General features: G+C 38.8%; 1 pseudogene; it reads left to right on the top strand.

Moving 5' to 3' along the window:
* The window catches only part of LOC138423401 (small ribosomal subunit protein eS25-like), a 51467-nt pseudogene extending 28251 nt beyond the window's left edge, over positions 1-23216 (top strand).
* Positions 23217-23893: the final 677 nt, after the last annotated feature.

Raw genomic sequence — 23893 nt, 5'->3', positions numbered from 1 at the left:
CCAACAGAGGGAGAAAAGGAATTGGAAAATATGAAAAAGAAATAGATGTATGAGGAAATCTAATATATATTTAATTGCGAGTCCCAATTAGAGTGAGAGTGGTTAGGTAATAGTAAAAGAAATATAGGCTTTAAGTTTACCAGAATTAACTCCTTCCATAGACCCTGGAAACAAATTGTTTCAAAAAGAATGGAAAGCTCCAGTAGTTCTAAAACTATTAAAAAATTCAACCAGCAGTTAGTATTTTCACATGAAGAAAACTCCAGACCCAGATTGTTTTACAGGTGAGTCCTACCAAATTTTCAAGAAGTAAACTTGCACAAATTATTTCAGAGAATGGAAAACCTATTCTGTGAGGCCACTTTGGCCTTGGTACCAAATCCAGCCAAATTTCAATATGGAAAAGAAAATTACCGGTCAGTCTTCCTCATCAAAATATCTACTGATAGAATTCATCAGTCAGTAATGAATACCCAGGCACTTCTTTGGTGGTCCAGTGGCTAAGACTCCACACTTCTAATGCAGGGGGCCAAGTTCAGTCCCAGGTTGGGGAACTAGAAACCATGTGCTGCAACTAAAGTGTTTGGCTGCAACTAAGACCCAGTGCAGCCAAATAAATAAGTAAATATTAAAAGATAATGAATACCCAAGCCCGAAGGAAATGGTTAAAGGAAGTAAAAACAAGGAATGGAGCTCACTAGCATGGAACTCAGAAGATACTGCCAGGTATATTCTGTGCACTTCTGCACACTCCACCATAGCGAGAGCGCACTTAAGTAGGTACATGTTTTTGCTGCCGCTAAGTTGCCTCAGTCATGTCTGACTCTGTGTGACCCCATAGACGGCAGCCTACCAGGCTCCCCCGTCCCTGGGTTTCTCCAGGCAAGAACGCTGGAGTGGGTTGCCATTTCCTTCTCCAATGAGTGGAAGTGAAAAAGTGAAAGTGAAGTTGCTTAGTCGTATCCGACTCTTAGTGACCCCATGGACTGCAGCCTACCAGGCTCCTCCGTCCATGGGATTTTCCAGGCAAGAGTACTGGACTGGGGTGCCATTGCCTTCTCCGACATGTTTGTAGCCATGTTCTGTTTTTTAGATTGTCAGTCATACAGGGAGATCTTTATCTTATTTTGCTTAAAACTTACGTATATCCTTTTGAATATATGTAGAATTATGTATATCTTTGTGTGTATGTATATGTGCCTATATAAGAATTTCAATGAAAAGGTGATGGCATTAAAAATAAGCTCATAATGGAGTGAAATGGCCAAAAAGAAGTAAAAAGAACAAAGCAGAATTGGGTCTGAAACTAATGCTAAGCATGAGCCATGCAGTTTGGGAAATTTCGGCCAGTTAGAATAGAGTTTGGACTCAGATGATGAAGTGAAAGTGAAAGTTGCTCAGTGGTGTCTTTGCGACCCCATGGGCTGTGTGCATGGAGTTCTCCAGGTCAGAATACTGGAGCGGGTAGCCTGTCCCTTCACCAGGGGATCTTCCCAACCCAGGGATCAAACCCAGGTCTCCCACATTGTAGTGGATTCTTTACCAGCTGAGCCACAAGGGAAGCCCAAGAATACTGTAGTGGGTAACCTATCCCTTCTCCAGTGGATCTTTCTGACCCAGGAATTGAACTGGGGTCTCCTGCACTGCAGGCAGATTCTTTACCAACTGAGCCATGAGGGAAGCCCCAAATGATGAAAAGTTGCAGCAAATGAGCCAATACCCAACTGTCTATTGAGGAGACAAATGCAGAAAATAGGTGGAAGAAAATTCTCTAGTCTTCTAACATTTCTTCAACGATTCTCAGCTTTGGGTCAGGACCCCAGGGTATCAGAATCTCTTGATGACTTCCAAAATATACACGTATCTTCATTGATTTTTGCTATCTGCTCTTTTCTATGAGACTCACACCTCTATTCGCACTGATCAAGGCTGAGCATGGGTGGTTTATGGCAGAGAGTATCATGGTGGAAGTACCTCTCTCTATGTGGAAGTCACGGGAGTATGGCTAATTTCCCTTCTGTTTTCTGCTGACTTGCCAGCTTCTCTCTGTTTGTTCAGGTTTGTGTCCATGAGGGGAGAACAGCTAACCTGTAGCAGTGGGTCAGGAGTCTAGATCAACTACATATTATCCATGTGACCTTGAGCAAATCATATTTGTCTCTTAGCATTAATTTCTTGACTGTAAAATGGGAGAAAATAATGCTTGCTTAGCAGAGTTTCTGTGGATGAAGTAGGAAGTATGTGAAGTCCTCAGTGTATCAATAGAACATGGTACATAGTACACCCTCAATAAATTGAGTTTACAGTTTGTAACAACAAAAGCATGACTTTCCTAAATCATTATACATGACCTGTTTGTGCATGTATAAATATTTAAAGGAAAAATATTTGTCAATGGACTTGGGTTGTTTTATATGTTCAGCAATTATTAGCAACTGTAGTAGGAAGCCATTCAGATGTATTAGCTGAGGAACTTGTTAAAGGAACTTTCGAACCACTTTATTAGAATTCTGGTACTGCCAGCAAACTGAGAAATGGTGCTGATAACTGATCCTTGAATTCCTTTTTTGTATTTCTGGAGTGGAACCAAGGGGTTCTGTGGCTCAGATCTGACTGACTTTAAAGACAAAATCCTGCAGCCTAAATGTTGGTACCAAATGACTGAATTTTCTTCCCTCATGGGTTTCCTTCTAGCAAAACTTTTATTTTTCTTTTCACTGAGTAGTCACAGAGGTGCCAGTCTAATTATTGCTTTCTTCTTGAAGATTTTATAAGAACTGCAGAAATTAACGAGAGCTTGTTGAGTTCAAATATCCACTGTACTTTTTTTTTTTTAATATATCATTTGTGGCCATGGAATTAATCAAATACAGAACCTAAAATACACAAAAAAACAAAGGCAAGCTTCACCCTTCCACCCTTGTGGAAGAAGACAGTTGCCCTTCCTCTAGTTGAAGAATAATTAGACCCCAAAGTATTGAGATTCTCGTTTTGATCTTCACTTGAAGTTAATGTAGCTTCTGAGTTTTAGCCTCACCATATTTATGGTTCTTAAAATTATGTTGTAATATTGTTGAACTCTTAATATTGTTGAAGTCATTGGAACAAAATTATAATGCTTTAGTCCTTAGAAATTAAATACTTTTAATTTGGTAATTAATATACTCTTACATTTCTTTATTTCAGGAAAAGTTATTGCAAAGTCATAAAACTCATAAGAGAAATACATTAAAACAATTAAACATTTTTGAAGACATTTCCTTTAAAACTTTTGTTAGAAAGTTTGCATTAAGATTTTGCTAGTTTATGATTAAAAGTAAGCAGTTTCAAATATTGCACATATTTTTGGGCCTCTGCCATCTGACTCTTTCCTTGGCATGGTCAAAAAATTGCAGAAATATATTCACCTATGCATGAATAACATTGGATACCTTTTGTATCCAGTAATCACTCTTGACTTTTACTTGCTGAATTTTTCCAAGCACATTCTCTATTACTATGATATTGAAATGTTTTAAAACTTTTTAATAAAACAGATGCAGAAATTTGTATGAAATAAATATAAAACATAGTGAATTATTATTAGTTGAATATGCTTGTAACCATACTAAAAAATTTAAAAAGTGAATACATTAGAGTCTCATGGGTTGTTGAGAAGGTAAATTGGTGCAGTGATTTTGGAGAGATATTGGCAAGTTAAAATTCAGATGCATGCTTTTGTCCAAGTTTTCACTTCTAGAAATTTACACTAAAATATAAATGAGTATGTATACACAAGGATTTTTTTTTGCAACTTCTGTTCATTCAGCAAACATCTTATAACCTGTCCGCTGTGATCCACTGTTTCAGGCACTGAAAATATAGTAAAGAATAGACAAATAAGGTCTCATAGAGTTTCCATTTTAGCAGAATAGACAATAATCAAATGAAAACATGAGACATGGGGTAGTAATAATTGTCATAATAAAAATAAAATACAGGGAAGAGATGGAAAATGGCTGGGTTGGGGATCAGGCACTTTAGATTTGTTTGGGAAAGAACATGTGTGAATTGATACTTGAATAAGGTAAAGGAGTCAGCCTTGTGGAGATCAGGGCAGAGTGCTATAGTAGGGGAGCAGCTGTTATGAAGACTATAAGGTGGGACTTGTGCATGTGAAGAAAAGCAGGAAGGCTAGTGGAACTGAGTCCTAGTGACCTGAGGGCAGTGGCGGAAAACAGAGGCAGGGCAATTAGATCATAAGGATCTGGGTAATGACAGAAAGTCATTGGAAGAATTTGAGAGGGGAAGGAATATGATTTGATGCACCCTTTCAAGCTTCTATTTTCAAATATTTCAAAGTTTCAAGAATAGTGCAAAGAAATACCCTAGCCCTTTATTCAGATTTATCATTTTTTTACCTTTTGCTACATTTGCAGTCTCATTCTCTCTCTCTTTATATAGATATAAGATGTAAATATGTATTTCAGTCTTAACATGCTCATGTGTGATTATTGCATAGCTACAGTGCAGTTATCAAATTCAGGAAGTTGAGCGTTGATATCACATTTTTTATCAGTGCGTGTTCTAGTCTTGTCTGTTGTTCCATAATGTCCTTTGTATAGCAAATTTCCTGCACCTTTCTTTAGTATAAGATCCAATCTAGGATGACATCGTGCATTTAGTTGTCATGTCTTTTTGTTTTCTTTTCTTTGTCCATGTGGTGTGTGACATCTTCATTTCCTGACCAGGGACCAAACCCGTTCCCCCTCTCCCCCTACACTCGAAGCACGGCGTCTCAACTGCTGGATGCCAGGGATATCCGGTCATGACTTCTTAATCTCCTTTAGGGTACAGTTCCTTAACCTTCCTTTGTCTTTCATGACATTGACGGTTTTGAAGAAAGCAGGCAAGTTATCTTAACAAATGTTCTTCACTTAGGTTTGTTTTTCTCCTGATTAGATTCAGGGCATTTATTTCCAGTTGGAATTCCACATAAAAATGCTGCGTCTTCCTCTTGGTATCATATCTGCCTGCTTATAATCGGTGATGTTAATTTTGATCCCCTGGTTAGGGGATTCTGTGGCTTCTCCACTGTATAGTTACTAAAACTTTTCCTCTCTTGGTATTTTTAAAGTATTATATAATATCATTCTAAAGAAAAATTTAATTTTATTAAATTTTAAAAATAAAATTTCCTGTATACAATGTGCAATGTCAGTTTAAAAATACAAATGTAAGAACATATGTGGAATCATATGATATTACACAATCTGTATTTATGGCTTTTCTATGCATATTTGTTTCATTCTCACGGAATATTGGAAACACTGCACACAATGAATGCAGCTATTTTTATTTTGCTTCTCAGTATGCTTGCATTTTACCAACACAACTTTCGGCTTACTGATGAGTGGGACTGAAAGCAAAAGCAGCATGGGTTGCCCTATTTTTCCTTCCTTCTCTGTCACCACTTTCAGTTTGAGTGGTTGGCAAACACAAGGAAGTAACACAAAAAAAAAGGATATGATAGATTTCCTAGGTCCTTCTTGTTTCTTTCAATGCCATTTCCTTCTTTCTGTGCTTGAAGTAAGTTCCAGCTCAAACAGAAAGCACGGCCTTTTAGGACGGTCAGTGCCCCTACTGAGTCGTGGGCCAACCACGCTTACCCCGTCCTCGGTCTGAGGCTCGCCGACCTCCCACAGGTGGCGTCCTCTGGAATTCTGTGCTCATGGGACACGAGGGGCGTTAGAAGCCAGTGGGCTGGCAAGGAGGGCCAGACACACATACTGAGTACATCTCCTCCGCTTGCTCGCATGATCCTCTATCCCATAGGACTTCACTTAAAAAATACAAGTTCAAAGACAGAAGTATTAAGAAATTCAAGGTGGCAGTAGCAGAGCATGAAACCAAGCTTGGAGCCTTTCTAAGCATGGGGCCCTGTGGAGCTGGCCCTGCCCCTCATTTATCAGTCATCCCTCTTTTCCAGGGAAAACCCACCGCCTTCTTTGTTTCCTACGTAGGTGTGTATTTATTTATTATTAATATGGACTCATAAAGGGCAATGCCAAAGAATGTTCAAAGATTCTTTGAATGGTGTTTTAGGAGTGTCTCTTTTATATAGCCAACAAAGAGTCGGACAACAATTTAGCAGCTGAATGACAACAATTTATACGGCATAGAGTTGCGTTTCAATTTATGAGCCAAGTTAAAATTCTTTTTCTTTTAATGGACAAGCTAAGCCCATTAAAGTTTATTGATATGTTTTATTAATATTGTAATATACCTCTGATATATTATAATTTATATCTATATCTTATGATATATATGTTTTATCTCAACTTTGTTATATTATTTAATGTTACAACTGCTCTTTGCTGCTAAGTTATGTTTGACTCTCTTCAACCCAATGAACAGTAGCCCCCCAGGTGCCTCTGTCCATGGGATTTCCCAGGCAAGAATAATGTAGTGGGTTGCCATTTCCTTCTCTGCTGGATCTTCCCGACCCAGGGATCAAACCAGCGTCTCCTCTTTGGCAGGCAGATAGATTCTTTACCACTGAGCCACCTGGGAAGCCCAGTGTTACAATTACCGGATGCGGTTATATTCATCATGTCAGTCTATGTAATGTGTCTTCTTTGCTTTAAAATTTTTACATTTGATATTTAGCAAGATTTATATTGTTATCCTTGTGGTTATCTTTGTATTTATCCCTGGAAGAGTGCTCTTAATCCCCCTTTTCTTACTTTCTACTAGCTGGTCTGTCAGTTTTAAATGATGCCCCTGACTCCTGCCTATTACCATTTTAATACTCATTGACCTTTTTCTACTGTTTCCACCTCTCTCTCTTCTACTTCCCTTTTTTTGGAAGTTGCACTCTTTCTGCTTTGTCAGAACGTATAACGTTCACATACTATTCTCACAGCCCTGTCCCTACCTTTGTTTTATTCTTTAGTTCTACCATTAGATACAAGAACTGCTCACCATGTCTGTTTACTGCTGTTTAGCCATTCCTTTCTTGCTGTGATAAAGTTATCCTCTGGGAAAGGGGTCAACAGTCTATTGGTCCTTTCTGTAAAAGGACCAGAGAATGTATATTTTAGGCTTTACATTCTTTTTAAAAACTGAAGTATAGTTGGTTTATTATATTAGTTTCAGGTATGTGGCATAGTGATTCAATATTTTTCTATCACAGGCACTCTTTACTGCTGCAATTTGCCTGCTTTCTCTCCCTCCCTCTTCTCCTCTTCCTATTCTTCCTCCTTCCCCTTCTTTCTCCTCTTTCTTATCCCCCTTCTTCTCCTCCTCCTCCTCCATCTTCTACAGTCCTTTAAAATATAAAGCATTCTTCATTCACAGGCCATACAAAAATAGGTCACAGGCTAGAGTAGACCCATGGACTGTAGTCTCCCAGTTCCTGCTTAATAGACTCTTTCGAGAGGTCTTTTGAGTATTCTATTTCTTGAGTTCCTATACATTCATAACCATTTTTAAAAATGTATTTGTTGCTTGAAAGACATTATGCTATACAATTATTGGCTTATGATTTCTTTCCTTGAGTTTCTTGAAAATGCTGGCCCTTTGCTTTATATGTTGCCCTTATGAAACTTTATCCCCATCTAAAGTTTCTTATTCCTGTAAGTAATTTGATGTTCTTTTGGCCTTGAAACTTTGAGGAATATTTTTAGCCTTTAAATTTTGATGTTATAGGTCAATAGTCTCAGGCAAATGAAGGGCTCTTTCAGTAGGTTTAAGTTTTCTCTTATTTCCAGGAAGTTTTATTGAATTACAGTATTAAATACTAGTTATGCTCACTTTTTTTTTTCTTGGTACTGGGTGGAAGACAGGTTGGCATGTTTTATTTCTGAAGAATGCTTATTTATTTTCACTTTTTATTTCCTATTGCCCTTTGCTATCTCCTTCCAAGTGTCCCCACCTCTTCTTTATTTATCTCTTTCTCTTCCAAAATTAACATTTCCTCTTCTCTCGCTTCTGGTTCTTTTTACTTTTAAGGCCCTTTCTTCTATCAGGTGCCAGGTACAACTAAATTCTTGGACTTGTGTTCAGTGTTCTGGTACTCACCCTGGACTTTTTCTTTCTGGGGGTAATGCTGTTTGTGTTTTGTTTGAATCCTCTGCTGTCTTCTCCTCTCTTTTACAGATTGTCTTAAGGCTCCTGCGTCTCTGCTCTCTACATTCATAGACTTGCATTGTTGGTGGGAGCTATGGGGGAATTTAAGTTTATCTCTTTACTTTTAGGCGATTCGAAATTTATGGCATTCTCTATTTCACTGTGATGTTGAAGACATGTATCACATTTGGTTTTATTTATACTCCTTGTTGGTATAGCAGCCTCCAAAATTATAAAAAAAATAAATGTCTGTTGTTTATAAGCTACCTAGTCTGTGGTATTTTGTTAGAAATAAAAGCAGTGTTTCTAACAAAATATTTTGTTAGAAAGCAGCCATAACAGACTAACACAATGATCAGTCTATTTATTTATCAATTTACAGAATGAGTTGGCACACTAGCAGCCTTCATAAATGACCAGTGAGTTGCTTATTTTTATCACTGTTTTGTTTTATTATGGATTCATGGGTTTTATTTTAAATAGAGAAAAAAATAATCCGTACTTTCTCTAACATATCTACTTACTACTTTATTTTTGTACATTCTCTTCTGATTCTGTCCATTGGCTTACATATTTTTACCTAGCTATAATTAACAAGTCTATTTGATTTTATATTCTACCTAATATTATGAAATGTGAACTCACTGGACATAGAAATTTTATTCCATTTTGTTCACTGATATGTTCCTAGTGTCTCAAATAGTGACTGGAACATAGTAGATGCTCAAAAAAATTTTGTAGAGTGAATAAATGAATTACTGTGCTTCAAAACTGTTTCTTCTAAATATATGTTTAAATTCATCAAGCACATTAAAATGTTGTAGCATGGTTAAAGAGTACTGTTTGTTTTCCTCATAGTAAAACTCTATTTATTCTTCTGAAACTACTATTTACTAGTCTTTGAAAAGTGATATCCTGGGGGCGGGGGAATGCTCTATTACATTTCCTGGAAATAATTAAGAAAGTTATCATTTGTGTTATGTCAGTCTGGGAGGAACATAACAAGTGTTTTAGAGGTCTTATTTTGAAGTTATGGTCCTTAATCTTTTTCTTAATGTTTGGAATGGTATAATGGGGAGAACAACATAAGCTGAGTCAGTTGGAAAGTACCTGGAAGATATTATTAGACTCTAACATGGATCTAGTAATTGAAAGAGTTTGAAATAGGGCATATGGCCAGATAAAATTCAGTGCAGTTAATTGCTACTTGGAGGAAAGACAAAATGCTCTAATATGTAATGGGGACTTACAACAGACAAATATGGCTAAAATTTTGAATTTTAAGGTAGGGTAAACCTATCTTGAATCAGTAATGTTAGTGGGATGTGTTAGAAGGATAAGTACATGGTATTAAAGGGCACAATGGCAGAATGTTATGTAAGTGTTGGGATCAGAGTAGTGTACTAGGGACTGGAGTTAAATTCTAGGACAGAAGTTACAAGTTCAGTCACTCAGTCATGTCCAACTCTTTGTGACCCCATGAACTGTAGCATGCCAGGCCTCCCTGTCCATCACCAACTCCCGGAGTTTACCCAAACTCATGTCCATTGAGTCGGTGATGCCATCCAACCATCTCATCCTCTGTCATCCCCTTCACCTCCTGCCCTCAATCGTTCTCAGCATCAGGGTCTTTTCCAATGAGTCAGCTCTTCACATCAGGTGGCCAAAGGATTGGAGTTTCAGCTTCAACATCAATCTTTCCAATGAACATTTAGGACTGATCTGCTTTAGGATGGACTGGTTGGGTCTCCTTGCAGTCCAAGGGACTCTCAAGAGTCTTCTCCAACACCATAGTTCAAAAGCATCAATTCTTTGGTGCTCAGCCTTCTTCACAGTCCAACTCTCACATCAATACATGACCACTGGAAAAACCATAGCCTTGACTAGATGGACCTTTGTTGACAAAGTAATGTCATTGCTTTTGAATATGCTGTCTAAGTTGGTCATAACTTTCCTTCCAAGGAGTAAGCGTCTTTTAATTTCATGGCTGCAGTCACCATCTGCAGTGATTTGGAGCCCCCCCAAAATAAAGTCAGCAAGCTGGGACTCCACAAAACCCCAAAACCCCTTCATGTAGGTTTTGTTTGAGTGAAAGAAAGACCTTTAAAAAGTGGGAGATGTGGACATACAAATCTGTATTCCCTGTGTCTCTTGAAAACTTGCAAATTTGGCAGTTTGGGGTCTTCATTCCTGCCTATAAGCAGTGGACTAGTGCTGACTTATTGTTGCTGTTGTTGTTCAATTGCTAAGTTGTGTCTGACTTTCTGCGGCCGCATGGGCTATAGCACTCCAGGCTTCTCCATGCATCACTATCTCCCAGAGTTTCCTGACTAGCAGCTGCCTGTTTAAATTGGGACTTGTCCCATCCTTTCCTCCACACACTGCACGCCCGAGCTCTAAGGCAGTAGGGGGATTGTTACACGCCTTCCTCTGGCAGCTGTTTTTCCTATACGAGGTCCATGGCCTGTTTTAATGGCCTCCGAGAGCCTTGGTGGCTCCATGGTAAAGAATCCACTTGCAATGCAGAAGATCTGAGGAGATGCAGGGTTTGATCCCTGGGTAAGGAAGATCCTCCGGAGAAGGAAATGGCGACCCACTCCAGTATTCTTGCCTGGAAAATCCTGTGGAGAGAGGAGGCAGGCAGACTACAGTCCACGGGGTCACAAGAGTCAGACAAGACTAAATGACTAAACAACAACAAATTTCACCACCCTGGGGAGGAAAGGATTCCCCCTCCTAGGGTCGTGATGGTGGATGAACACATGACACTTGACAGTGGACAGATGTTGCTGTTCAATTGCTAAGTCACGTCTGACTCTTTGCAGCCTCATGGATTGTAGCACGCCAAGCTTCCCTGTCCTTCACTATCTCCCAGAGTTGCTCAAACTCATGTCCATTGAGTCTGTGATGCTATCTAACCATCTCATCCTCTGCTGCCCCCTTCTCCTTTTGCCTTCAATCTTTCCCAGCATCAAGATGAGTTGGCTCTTCATATCAGGTGCCCAAAATATTGAATCTTCAGCAGAAATATTGGTTTTCCTGGTGGCTCAGATGGTAAAGCATCTGCTTATAATGCGGGAGACCTGGATTCAGTCCCTGGGTTGGGAAGATCCTCTGGAGAAGGGAATGGCAACCCACTCCAGTACTCTTGCCTGGAAAATCCCATGGACAGAGGAGCTTAAGCTACATACAGTCCATGAGGTCGCAAAGAGTTGGACACAACTGAGTGACTTCACTTTCACTTTTTAGCATCAATCCTTCCAGTGAATATTCAGGACTGATTTCCTTTAGGATTGACTGGTTTGATCTTCTTGCAGTCCAGGAGACTCTCAAGGGTCTTCTCCAGCATCACAATTCAAAAGCATCAATTCTTCAATGCTTAGGCTACTTTATGGTGAAACTTTCACATCTGTACTTGACTACTGGAAAAACCATAGCTTTAACTATGTGGAGCTTTGTCGGCAAACTGATGTCTCTGCTTTTTAATATGCTAAGTTTGTCATAGCATTTCTTCCAAGGAGCAAGTGTCTTTAATTGCATAGCTGCAGTCACTGTCCGCAGTGATTTTGGACCCCAACAAAATAAAATCTGTCACTGTTTCCACTCTTTCTCCATCTATTTGCCATGTAGTGATGGGACTGGATGCTATGACCTTAGTTTTTGAATGCTGAGTTTTAAGCCAACTTTTTTTCTCATCTTTCATGCTCATCAAGAGGTTCTTTAATTCCGCTTCATTTTCTGCCTTTAGAGTGATATCATCTGCTTACCTGAGGTTTTGATATCTCTCCTGGCAATTTAATTCTGCCTTGTGATTCATCCACTCCGGTATTTTGCATGATGTACTCTGCAAATAAGCTAAATAAGCAGGGTGACAACATACAGCCTTGTTGTACTCCTTTCCCAATTTTGAACCAGTCTGTTGTTCCATGTCTGGTTCTAACTGTTGCTTCTTGACCCACATACAGGTTTCTCAGGAGGCAGATAAGGTAGTCTGGTATTCCCATTTCTTGAAGAATTTTCCAGTTTGTTGTGATCCACACAGTCTAAGCCTTTAGCATAGTCCATGAAGTAGAAGTAGATGTTTTTCTATAAGTCCCTTGCTTTCTCTGTGATCCAGTGAATGTTTCTAAGTGCAACTTATACTTCTGGAAGTTCTCAGTTCATGTACTGCTGAAACCTAGCTTGAAGGATTTTGAGCATTATCTTGCTGGCATGTGAAATGAGCTCAGTTGTATGGTAGTTTGAACATTCTTTGGCATTGCCCTTCTTTGGAATTGTAATGAAAACAGATCTTTTCTGGTCCTGTGGCCACTGCTGAGTTTTCAAATTTCTGGCGTATTGAGTGAAGCACTTTCATAGCATCATCTTTTAGGATTTAAAATAGCTCAGCTGCAATTCCATCACCTCCACTAGCTTTGTTCATAGTAATGCTTCCTAAGAACCACTTGACTTCACACTCCAAGGTGTGTGTGTGAAGTCTAGGTGTGTCATGCTCCAGGTGTGTGACCACACCATTGTGGTTATCCAGGCCATTATGTTGTGTTTTTGTGTTTTTTTTTGTATAGTTCTTCTGTGTATTCTTGACACTTCTTCTTAATCTCTTCTGCTTCTGTTAGATCCATACCATTTCTGTCTGGATACTTGAGATGACAACAATTTATGAATCACATATACGATCAGCCCTCCTGCCATGGAAGGCAACATAGGGATACATTCAGAAAGAGAGTGAACAAGCAGACATTTAAATATCTAAAGGGTGAGGCAACTTCTGGTTCCTACAGGAAGGTGTGATTGGCTAGTTTGAATAACTCTGTAGGCAGATAGGAAACTGAAACTTGCTGCTTAGGGATGAGAAGGACCTGGACCAGGTGGCCTTCATAAGAACGGTTGCTTGTCTAGGAGACCTTATCCATGGGGCAGAGTGGGAAAGAGAACTTTCAGTTAGGCTGTTTGAGGCCCTCTTGATTTCCCCAGATATTTAGGCAGCACATATTGCTGGGCCTTCATTTTAGGTCTCACACCAAAATACCTTGCTTCACTCATTTACTTGGCTTGCTTAGCCCTGTATCTAGGAGGAGGAATTTTTTTAAACTCTACAGTTTGTGGGATTGAAATACATTGGCAAGAATAGTTGTATAGTTTTCTTCTGTGAAAATTAAAAAGAAATACGATGAACAAAAGCAAAAAAAAAATCTTATTGTTATTTTTTTATTGCACTTCTGTCCAGAGTGTTTAGCTTTTCGTATCTTTTAGGAATTCTTCTAATCACAAGATGGCATTTGAGTTGGTATTAAGAAAAACTTTAGGGATCTCCCTGGTGGTCCAGTGATTAAGACTTGACCTTCCAATGCAGGGGGTGAGAGTTTGATCCCTGGTTGGGGAGCTAAGATCCCACATGCCTTTCAGCCCAAAAAACCAAAACATAAAGCTGAAACAATATTGAAACAACTTTAATAAAGGCTTTTAAAATGGTCCACATTAAAAAAAAATCTTAAAAAGGGAAAGTTTATGACAGGGTTGATGGTGAAATAGGTTACCAAGGAAACATTCATTCAGCCAATATTTTTCCACTTGCTCGAAAATGTCTATTAAGCACAAACTGTGTCAAATGTGAAGGCATTAAAAACTGCAGGGTTCATTTCCTTTCCTCTGAGAGCCCACACCGCTTTCTGAGACAGCGTTAAGCTAACAATTATGATGCAAGGTGGTAGGCACTATCAGGATGGAATCAGAACAAAGAAGGGAAAGGGCAACACTATCTTCTTGGAGGTTAAATTCTTTAAAAACTACCGACGATCTGGGATGACTCAAGTATAGTCTTGAAGTTGAGAAAGCTCATCTTTCGGGGTTTTTCCAAGGTGAGTGTTTCTGAAATCCTCAATTGGCAAATTAGTAATTTCTGTATAAAAGTGTCACAGGTACAGTTCATTAAATGAAATGATTCCACCAATTCTGTAAATTCCATGCCCTTTCTCTGTGATAAAATTTCTCTCCAATCTGTTGTTCCCTAATCTATTGGGTCTCTTATAAGCCATAGTGGCTCAAGAACACGTATCTCTGAGGACAGACTTCCTTGGTAGGTTCTTTCCAAGGACCTACACCTGACTCAGAAGTCTGAGAGGTGACTCCTGGCCTCTTAGCAGTGGACTCAGCCCAGGTGCAGAGGGTATAGGTGTGTCTCTGTGTGTACACATGCACAGACGCAGCATGCCATCAGGTGAGTGAGTGTCTATATGTTAAAGCCAGAATGTGGACAACTTGAGCATTCTTAGTCATTGTATAGTAATTGTATATGTGTCTTTCTTCTCTCATTTCTATTGGCATAAATCAGAATTTCCTAGATGCATTCTTTAGAATACCGATTTCCTCAGATGCTCTCAAAATAAGTTCCATGATCAAAAAGGATCATGGAGAAATTCCATGATCAAAAAGTTCTAAGAAATGCAGCACTTAATATGTAAATAGCCTATTTTTTTGTTTCATCTACTGTTTACGAAGCTTTTTGCTAGGTGCATTAAAAATTTATTTTACCTAAAGTGTATATTTTAAAACATTTTAATTGGAGGATATGGAAACTTACATTACCATGTGTAAAATAGCCAATGGGAATTTGCTGTGTGGCTCAGGAAGCTCAAACAGTGTCTCTGTATCAATCTAGAGGGATGAGATGGGGAGGGAGATAAGAGGGAGGTTCAAAAGGGAGGGGATATATGTATACCTATGGCTGATTCATGTTGAGGTTTGACAGAAAACAACAAAATTCTGTAAAGCAATTATCCTTCAATTAAAAAATAAATAAATAAAAAATATTTTAATTAGAGGATAATTGCTTTACAATGTTGGTTTCTGCCATACATCAGCATGAATCAGCCATAGGTGTACACATGTCCCCTCCCTCTTAAACCTCCCACCCACCCCATCCCACCCCTCTGGGTTGTCACAGAGCACTCCTAATGTATATTTTAACCTCAGAGTTAGGATTCTGTGGGACCACTTTGAGAAATCATGGTCTGAGCAGAAAACAGATGAGTGATTGGAGGAGATTTTAATGAAGAAATGATTTACCAAGCATGGGTAGGATCTGGAGAAATCAGGAGAGATATTGAAATATGCTGGGGTTGGCCAACAAGGAGACACTTCCTCTAGTTCTAAATGGGCAGGACAGGAAGCCCTTATTAGTCCTTGCAGAGGGAGAATTCTTGGGGAGGACTTCCTAATAGGAGCTGCGGCCCGTCTGTGGTGACACTTCTTTCTTTGATCCCCTGTTGGTGATTTTCTTTGGCTAAACCCCAAGAGATGCCAGAAGGTAAGGGAGGCATTTGATTTAGTCCGTACATTCAGCCTTCTGAGGCACAGAAAAGGGTGGAGAATAAATCTGGAGGGGCAAACGGGTGATAATCCAGCCTATAAATAATGAAGAACTGATTAGATTGAAAGAGTCAATCAGCTTTTAGTCCTAATAACACTTAAACAGTCACTGGAAGAGATCATGTGAATTATCTGTGAATAAGGAGTGTTTTAGGTATGTTTCTCTCAATGTTTCCTTTTTCTTTTCTTACTTTGAAGAGCACAGAGTGAGAAAAGACTTTCCACAACAAAATTATCATGGAACAAGCTTGGGGTGCTATTGCCGATAGGAAATAAGAGAAAGTTTTCATCGCCATTTGATCTGATTTTAATCCAGAATGCTGTTAATACTTGTATTTGCCACCTGTTCAAAAAGCACAGCAAAGCTAAAACAATAAGAGATCTTGAATTGAGGTGGTGGTGGCAGAGACCACTGCCACCTGCCTGCAGAGTCAGTTCTTTCCATAGTAACGGCGTTATAGTCAGTTACCTGATGAATAGACATGATGTTTGCCACTTCTGGATGAAGACTTTCGAAGAATAAGAATTCTTCTCCATTCTCTGTTCGACTGGCTGGATGCAGATATAACAAGGCCACAGAGAAGCCACAGGATGGAAGGAACTTTGGTTCCTGAGTCAGTGCATGTAGAAAAGCTGCCTGCTGACCTGAACACCTGTTCTGAACTGTTATATAAACAAGAAGTAAACTTCTGTTATATTTAAGCCACTACATATTTGCATCTATTTGATTCAGCAGTTTATTTAGCCTACCCAAAGTAATACAGATACCATTAAAATTTTAATCTCAAATACTTAAATTATTTATTATATGTTTATAACCCTTATGTGGTAAGCAGGGCAGGCACCTATTTTATAGCAAAACAGTGAGGAATATGGAGATTCATAAATTCTTTCAACAAATACTTATTGACCATTAGGGAAATTTGTTGCAAACAATTTATTAAATCATCATTTTGTGAAAGCATTCATTCTTTCATTCATTTTATAAATATTTACTCAGGGCTTTCAATGTGTCCTTCAGGAGCTCACAGTCTAGTATAAAAGACAAATACTAAATTTAAAAATTAAGGACATAAATTGCTACAGTGTTTAGTATTCATGAGAATAATGTGTATCAGGAAAGCATATAATAGGGGATTTGACCTAGTCAGATAAGTCGGCAAAGGGAATCCCTGAAGAAGTGATAATTAAACTAAGATATGAGAGAAAATATATATATTTAGGCTGGTGAGAAAGAGGAGGGAACTTTCTTAGAAGAGAACAATGTGTATAAAAGCCCTGAGTTGGATGGAAAGGGCTGGTGAGTATGGGGGTAGGAGAGAGGCCATCTACATTTTTCTTCTATTTTTCTTTTTATTTACATATCTTTATAAAATACGCATATATCCCCTCCCTCGTGAGCCTCCCTCTGGGAGCTCTGCATTTAAAGAGGAAGTCAAGGAGGATAAAGCTGTAGAGAAGGTGGGAAAGTGGACAAAGAGGTGTCTCAGTCAGCTTGGGCTGCTGTAACAAAATGCTGTGGACTGGGTGACTTAAACAACAGACATTTATTTTCGGTTCTAGAGACAGGGGAGTCCAGTAGCAAGATGCCAGCAAATCTGGTTGTTGCTGAGGACTCTCTCTGGTTTGCAGATGGCCACCTTCTCGCTGTACCCTCACACAGCAGAGAGAAGACACTAGGCTGTCTCTTCCTCTTCTTACAAGGCACTAATTCCTTCTTCGGAGCACAGCTCTCTGGCTGATCGTATGGAGAGACTTCCTCAGCTCCCGCATTTGTTCAGCTCTTTGTGATTGTTCTTTTCCCAGAAGCTATTCTTTTGTTGGTTTTTCCTCTCAGCCCAGCCTTGTCAGGTTTCACCCTGTGCAAGAGCTCATTATTTGGCCCCAACTTAAGGGATCCTGTTTAAGTTTCTGAGCTCCTTCTCTATTCAAGCCCCTTTTCTCTGAGATCCTACCCTGAAGATTTTAGATTTAGTTGCTTTGAATTCTACCATCTTTTTCCTCAGCTTGACAAAATGGCTCTATTTGCGCAGGTACCACTAATTATTATACATATATTAACCTTGTTTGATATTGATTTTCTCATGTGTAATATGTGTATTGTTGAATTAGATTAGATAATCTCTAAAGCTGGAAAAGGAAATGGCAACCCACTCCAATATTCTTGCTTGGAAAATCCCATGGACAGAGGAACCTGGTGGGCTACATACAGTCCACGGGGATCACAAAAGTCAGACATGACTTGGTGACTAAACACAGTTCAGAAATTCAGTGATTTGCCTCTAGAATGATCAGTCTTAAGGAGTTTTTATTACAAATAGTTAATGACTAGGTTTTACATTTTGAGTCTAGACATTCTACTTTTGATATTTTATGCTGTAAACCCACACAGATGGGAAATAATGGTTAGTTCTGAGTAATAAAATATTCTGGTTAATAGCTTATCATCAAGCATGCCAGACACAATTTGAAAACCAAAAGTCTTCAAAGTTAATAACATATTCAAAATATCATATTGAACAGTTTTTGTTAGGTGACTCAGAAGATGTTTCAGGATTACAGCTCCTCGTAGCAACCATCATGGACATGAATCATCATTGTATCTTGGGTTTATAGGAGTACGGATTGGGAGAAACTTCTAGTTGCTACAATCTTGTATAAACCACCCTTTACATTCCTTGTTTTCAATAATTTCAAGATGCTACCAGTCTCGAAGAACAACTATTGTAAAAAACCAACCTCTTGCAGAATCTTTATCTAAATTATCCATTACCACTTCCTTTTTAACGTTTAAGTTATCGTTCTCAAAGGAAAAGGCTATTTTTTCTCTTTATTTTTTGAAGATAATCTTATTTATGTATTTATCTATTTATCTTTGGCCATGCTGGGTCTTCACTGCTGCATGTGCTTTTCCCCAGTTGTAGCGAGGGGGCGCTACTCCAGTTGCGATGCATAGGCTTCTCACTGAAGTGGCTCTTTTTGTTTCGGAGCATGGACTCTAGGGCACATGGGCCCGGTACCTGTGTGCGTGTGCTCTAGAGCACAGGCTCAGTAGTTGGGGTGCATGGGCTCAGCTGCTCTGCAGCATGTGGAATCTTCCTAGACCAAGGACTGAACCCATATCTCCTGCCTTGGCAGGCAGATTCTTTACCACTGACACCAGGGAAGCCCCTGTTTTCTCTTCATTACTTTATTTTTAACTATACCATCAGATGCTTACTGATTCTCCAGTTGTCAAATTCAGGAGATATTACTAAAACATGAAAAGCAAAAAAAAATTTAATAAAAGTGGGATTTGGGAAATAGAAGAAACATACTGGTTTTTCAGAGGAACATTTTCCCATGGTAACTTCTTGGAGCTACTCTCCTTTTATGGAATCTAAATACTGATGGAATAAAAAAATTTAAGCAAAGCTTCATGGGAGGAGTTCATGCACAGAAGTCAGATTGAATTATTTTGTCGCCTGATGGGTTGGGAAAACTGTGAAACTATTTCTTGTGAATCTGAGAAAACTCCCTGAGTTAGTGAATTCGGAATGCATAGGCAGAGGTGTTTTACCTTGGCATCTGAGTGATTTGAAAGAATGCTATGCATGTTTTGATTCTGTATTTCATTCTTTGGTTTCTACTGTCTAATATTAGCACAGAGACCAGAATAACACTAGTAAAACCAGATATGCTGCTCCTCTGCCCAGAGCCATCTGGTTGCTTTTCCCCTCATTTAGAGTAAAAGCCAGATTCTATAAGGTGGCCTCTCCCCTTAGTTTACTCTTTCCGTTTATTGTTTCTAGCCACTCTTGTTGACAGCAACTTCTGGAACCCTACGGGTCAGCTTTGTCTGGTTCCTGTGGTCACTCTAACTGGAGCAATCTTACTCCATGTCTTGCTCTTTCACCAATTTCAGGTCTTATCTCTCTGTTATCTGTTCAGTAAACCCTAATCTGATCACTCTTCAATAGTGGACCTTCCAGTTAAAAATTTTAATGGAAATTTTTACTGAGATAATTGTAGACTCACATACAATGGTACGAAATAAAACAGAGACCCCATGTACCTTTTGCCTCATTTCCCCCAAAGATAACTATACAACATCATAACCAAGATACTGACATTGAAACCATCTACCAACCTTGTTTGGATTTCCTATATTAATTTTAAAGTATAATTTATTTTTTTGCAGCGCTTCTTACTGTCCAATATATTTTATATTTTACATATTCTGTTTATTGACTTACTCTACCTCACTAGAATGTGAGCTCCAGGAAAGTAGTAATTTTTGTTTTCTTCATATCCTTATCTCAGGACCTGGAACAGAGTCTGGCGGAGTGGATACTTACTTTTTGTTGAGTTGATGAATGAACTGTATAGTGTCTCACACTGGATTCTGTGTGTGGGATGATTCAGTGCTGTGATGTACTGTACGCTTAAGAAGAAGCGAGACTCTTCACACTGAGAAACGCCTCTCTGATTTGTGGTAAGTTCTGTGGGCAGCAGCCATCGTCTCTGAAGTGCTACAGAACTTAAGATCTATAGTCTGGAAAGAGCCAAAAGCCTTTGGTTTTCTGCCCTAGAACCTTTATCGTCTTAAGGCATTAAAGAGTAGCTAAAGCTAGTAACAAATCTGAAAATTCACTCTTCATTTTTATTAACTACATTCCAACCTAGAGACAGTATACAAATCAGATCCGAATGGTTAAATAAAGCTGGTTCATCATAAGAAAAATGAGCTGACGATACTGCATGGCAGGGCCACCTTTAGATTCCCAGGTCTTCCTGTTGTTCACTGGTGGCCATCCAGGATCTGACAGTCAATTCAGAATGTCAGTAAAAAAGGATTCTGATGGAACTGCATTTTTCTCAAAGACTTTTTTGGCTAAAAACAGTACAGAGAACAATTCTTGATTTAGCTCTCAGAGTGTTAAGGATACAAAAAGAAAACTGTATGGATGGTCAAATTTTGACCATAAGATAAAATTTGCTGGCAATGAACAAGGTAATGAGAAACTTGAGGAAGTCAAGTACTTTGTAAAACCTGTTTGGGGCACAGTTTGACTATACTTTTCAATTAATGTGTGTATTCTTTGAATCAGCTTTTATACTTCCAGGACTTTAACAAATATTATTCACAGATTTGCTATAATGGAGATGGTGACCTTAAGTTTCTTTGTTTGACAACTCTAAATATGGGACTTACTTGTCACTGACAGAAATAGTTTGCTAAGGAGAAGAAATATTTATATCATTTTTTTTCTCATCTCATTGGCTCTGCAGAATTCTATAATCTGCTGGAAGCTTTGTTTAGACAACTCTAATATATCCTATATCCTCAAAGGTTAGAATTACAATGAATCAGAATGACATTTCTTACGACATCTGAATTATGAAGGATGATATTCATTTTTTTAATATATAACAGGAGAACTGAAAGTAAGTTTCTAAAACTTCCAAATATAAGATATATGGAAAAGGAAGAATACAAAATTATTTATGCAGTATGGTTATTTATATACTATATAAACTGTATATATGTGTTCAACTTATGAACGTGAAGGTCACTCAGTCATATCCGACTCTTTGCGACCCCATGGACTATACCGTCCATGGAATCCTCCAGGCCAGAATACTGGAGTGGGTAGCCTTTCCCTTCTCCAGGGGATCTTCCCAACCCAGGGATTGAACACAGTCTCCCTGCCTGCAGTGCGGAAAACCCAGTTCTATTCCTGGGAAATCTGTAGGAGAAGGGATAGGCTACCCACTCTAGTATTCTTGGGCTTCCCTTGTGGTTCAGTGGTAAAGAATCCACCTGCAATTCAGGAGGCCTGGGCTTGACCACTGGTTTGGGAAGATACCCTGGAGAAGGGAAAGGCTACCCACATCAGTATTCTAGCCTTGAGAATTCCATGGACTACAGTCCATGGGGTCGCAAAGAGTTGGACATGACTGAGCCACTTTCACTTTCAAACTGTATGTATATAATACATTAAAGACATTTATTCCAGAATGTTTGTAATAACATAAGAATAGAAATCCCAAATGAACATTGATACGGGACTGGTGGAAAAATTAGGATCTATCCATATATTGGAAATTACACAGCTGTAGAAAAAATGAAATGTTATTTGTACTAATAAGAAACAACCTCCAAGGTATACTTCTGAGTAAAAAGCGACTTATAGGGCAAGGTGTATGGTCTGATCCAGTTGGGGTTATATACACATGTATATATATGCAAATATAATGTGCATCAAAATGCATAGAGTATTTCCAGAGAATACACAAGATACATAACAATGTTTGCCTCTGGGAGAAGAGGGAGTGACTTGCTTTCTATTTTTTTATTCATTTGTATACCATTTGTGTCTTTTTTTTTTTTTTTTTAGTTTAGAAAAATAAAAAGCTACATGTTAAGGATATGTAGGATATCCTTATATATGTTAAGGATATCCTCACCTCAATTAAGGATAGCCAGAGAGGATGAAGGCCAGAATCATTCCATATGAACCTCAACCTGTAGGAATACACGTTTGGAAAAGTTCATTAAAAAGATGGGCATGATTCTGCGACATGAAACTCTTTGAGGAAAATATGGTTCAAGTAGGACAGGATTCTTTACATAATATAATTCTTACATTGTCATCACAAATGATCCAGTGAAAAAACAAGGAAAAGAAGAAGGTATCATTTCCAGAGAGCTCTCTAGTAAACTCAGATTTTAAACAGATATGAATAAAAGATGAAAAGAAGGACCTATACCAGGAGAAGTTTAGAGAGTGGCCCAGAACTGCATAAATGGTGTCAGGAATAGTTGTACCCCACCATGAGTCAAGCGTAAGAACAATAAATAGTTACTGGTGATTGAATGCATAGGCCAGACTTGGCATGGATCATCACATTGCATCTTTACGACAACCCCATGAATTTTCATCACAATTGGAATTCAATATTCAGTTAGAAATATTACCACAATTATTGTCACCTTACTGTACTGACAAGCAAGTGAAGTACAGAGAGGATAAGGAACTCATCCAAGATAATATAACCAGAAGGAAGAAGACAGGCCCTACCTTTTTTTTTTTTAAATTTATTTGGTTGTGCTGGGTCTTACATGTGGCACCCAGGATCTTTGATCTTCCTTGTGGCATGTGGGACCTTTAGTTGTTGCTTGCGGGATCTGGTTCCCTGACTAGGAATTGAACCCTGGCCCCCTGGATTGGGAGTATGGAGTCTCAACCACTAGACTAAGTTATTACTAATAATGTAATAATTCTTAATTATTACATTATGATTTTTCCAGTAGCCAACAGAAGTGACAGGCTTTTTGTCCAACAGCTTAGTGAGACTAAGTGGTAGCAGTTGCTCTCCGAACTTCACTGATGCTGCCCAAGGACAATAAGAAGAAAGAAGAAAAAAAAGAAAGATGCCAGAAAGTTAGCCAAGAAAAACAAAGATCCAGTGAACAAATCTGGGGGCAAGGCCAAAAAGAAGTAGTCTAAAGACAGAGTTTGAGACCAGCTCAATAACCTAGACTTGTTTGACAAACTCTGTAAGGAAGTTTCCAACCAGAAGCTCATAGCCTCACTGTCATCTCTGAGAGACTAAGGATTCACAGTTCTTTGGCCAGGGCAGCCTTTCAGGAGCTCCTTAGTAAAGGACTTAGTAAGCTGGCTTCAAAGCACAGAGATCAAGTATCTTACAACACCAAGGGTGGAGATGCCCCAGCCACTGGCAAAGATGCATGAACAGGTCCCTCCAGCTGTACCTTTTGAAAAATGAAACTTTATTAACTAAAAGAAGTAGTAGAGATGGCGCTATGCTAGTGAAGAAAAATTTAGTGAAGTTAAAGGAAATGTTCTGTATTAAAATTTTTTTGGTCACAGAGTGTAAGATGAGATATTTTGTTGCTGTCACCAAGTTCACTGGGGCTTCCCAGGTGGTGCTAGTGGTAAAGAACCCACCTGCAGAAGACCCCCTGGAGGAGGGCATGGCAACCCACTGCAGTATTCTGGAGAATCCATCCATGGCAGGCAATGGGAGTCCATGGGGTCCTTGGGGTCGCAAAGAGCAGAACATGACTAAAGCGACTTAGCAGGCACACATTCAAGAAGAGTAGCATGAAACAGCTCTTGTGGTCTTGGGTTATGTTAATTGTAACAAAGTGTGAAGAACAAAGAAGATGGTAGACTTAATTCAGCAACCACACCCAGGCACTGTGAAACACCAAACTTTAAACAATTAGAAGATGACCCATTGATATCATTAGAGAAAAATTTGAAAACAAAAATACGCCAGAATTGTAGTCTCCACTGCAATTACTGACTAAAATTTTTTCACGTTACTCCCAAGTAACATTCCACAAGCAGATGCATTTTAATGCAATTGTGTGTGTAAACTGTTTTGCATTTTCTTTTCCCACGTA

This window comes from Ovis canadensis, chromosome 18 (genome assembly GCF_042477335.2).
Source record: "Ovis canadensis isolate MfBH-ARS-UI-01 breed Bighorn chromosome 18, ARS-UI_OviCan_v2, whole genome shotgun sequence".
NCBI classification, from domain to species: domain Eukaryota; kingdom Metazoa; phylum Chordata; class Mammalia; order Artiodactyla; family Bovidae; genus Ovis; species Ovis canadensis.
This window is presented reverse-complemented; position numbering and strand designations above follow the sequence as displayed.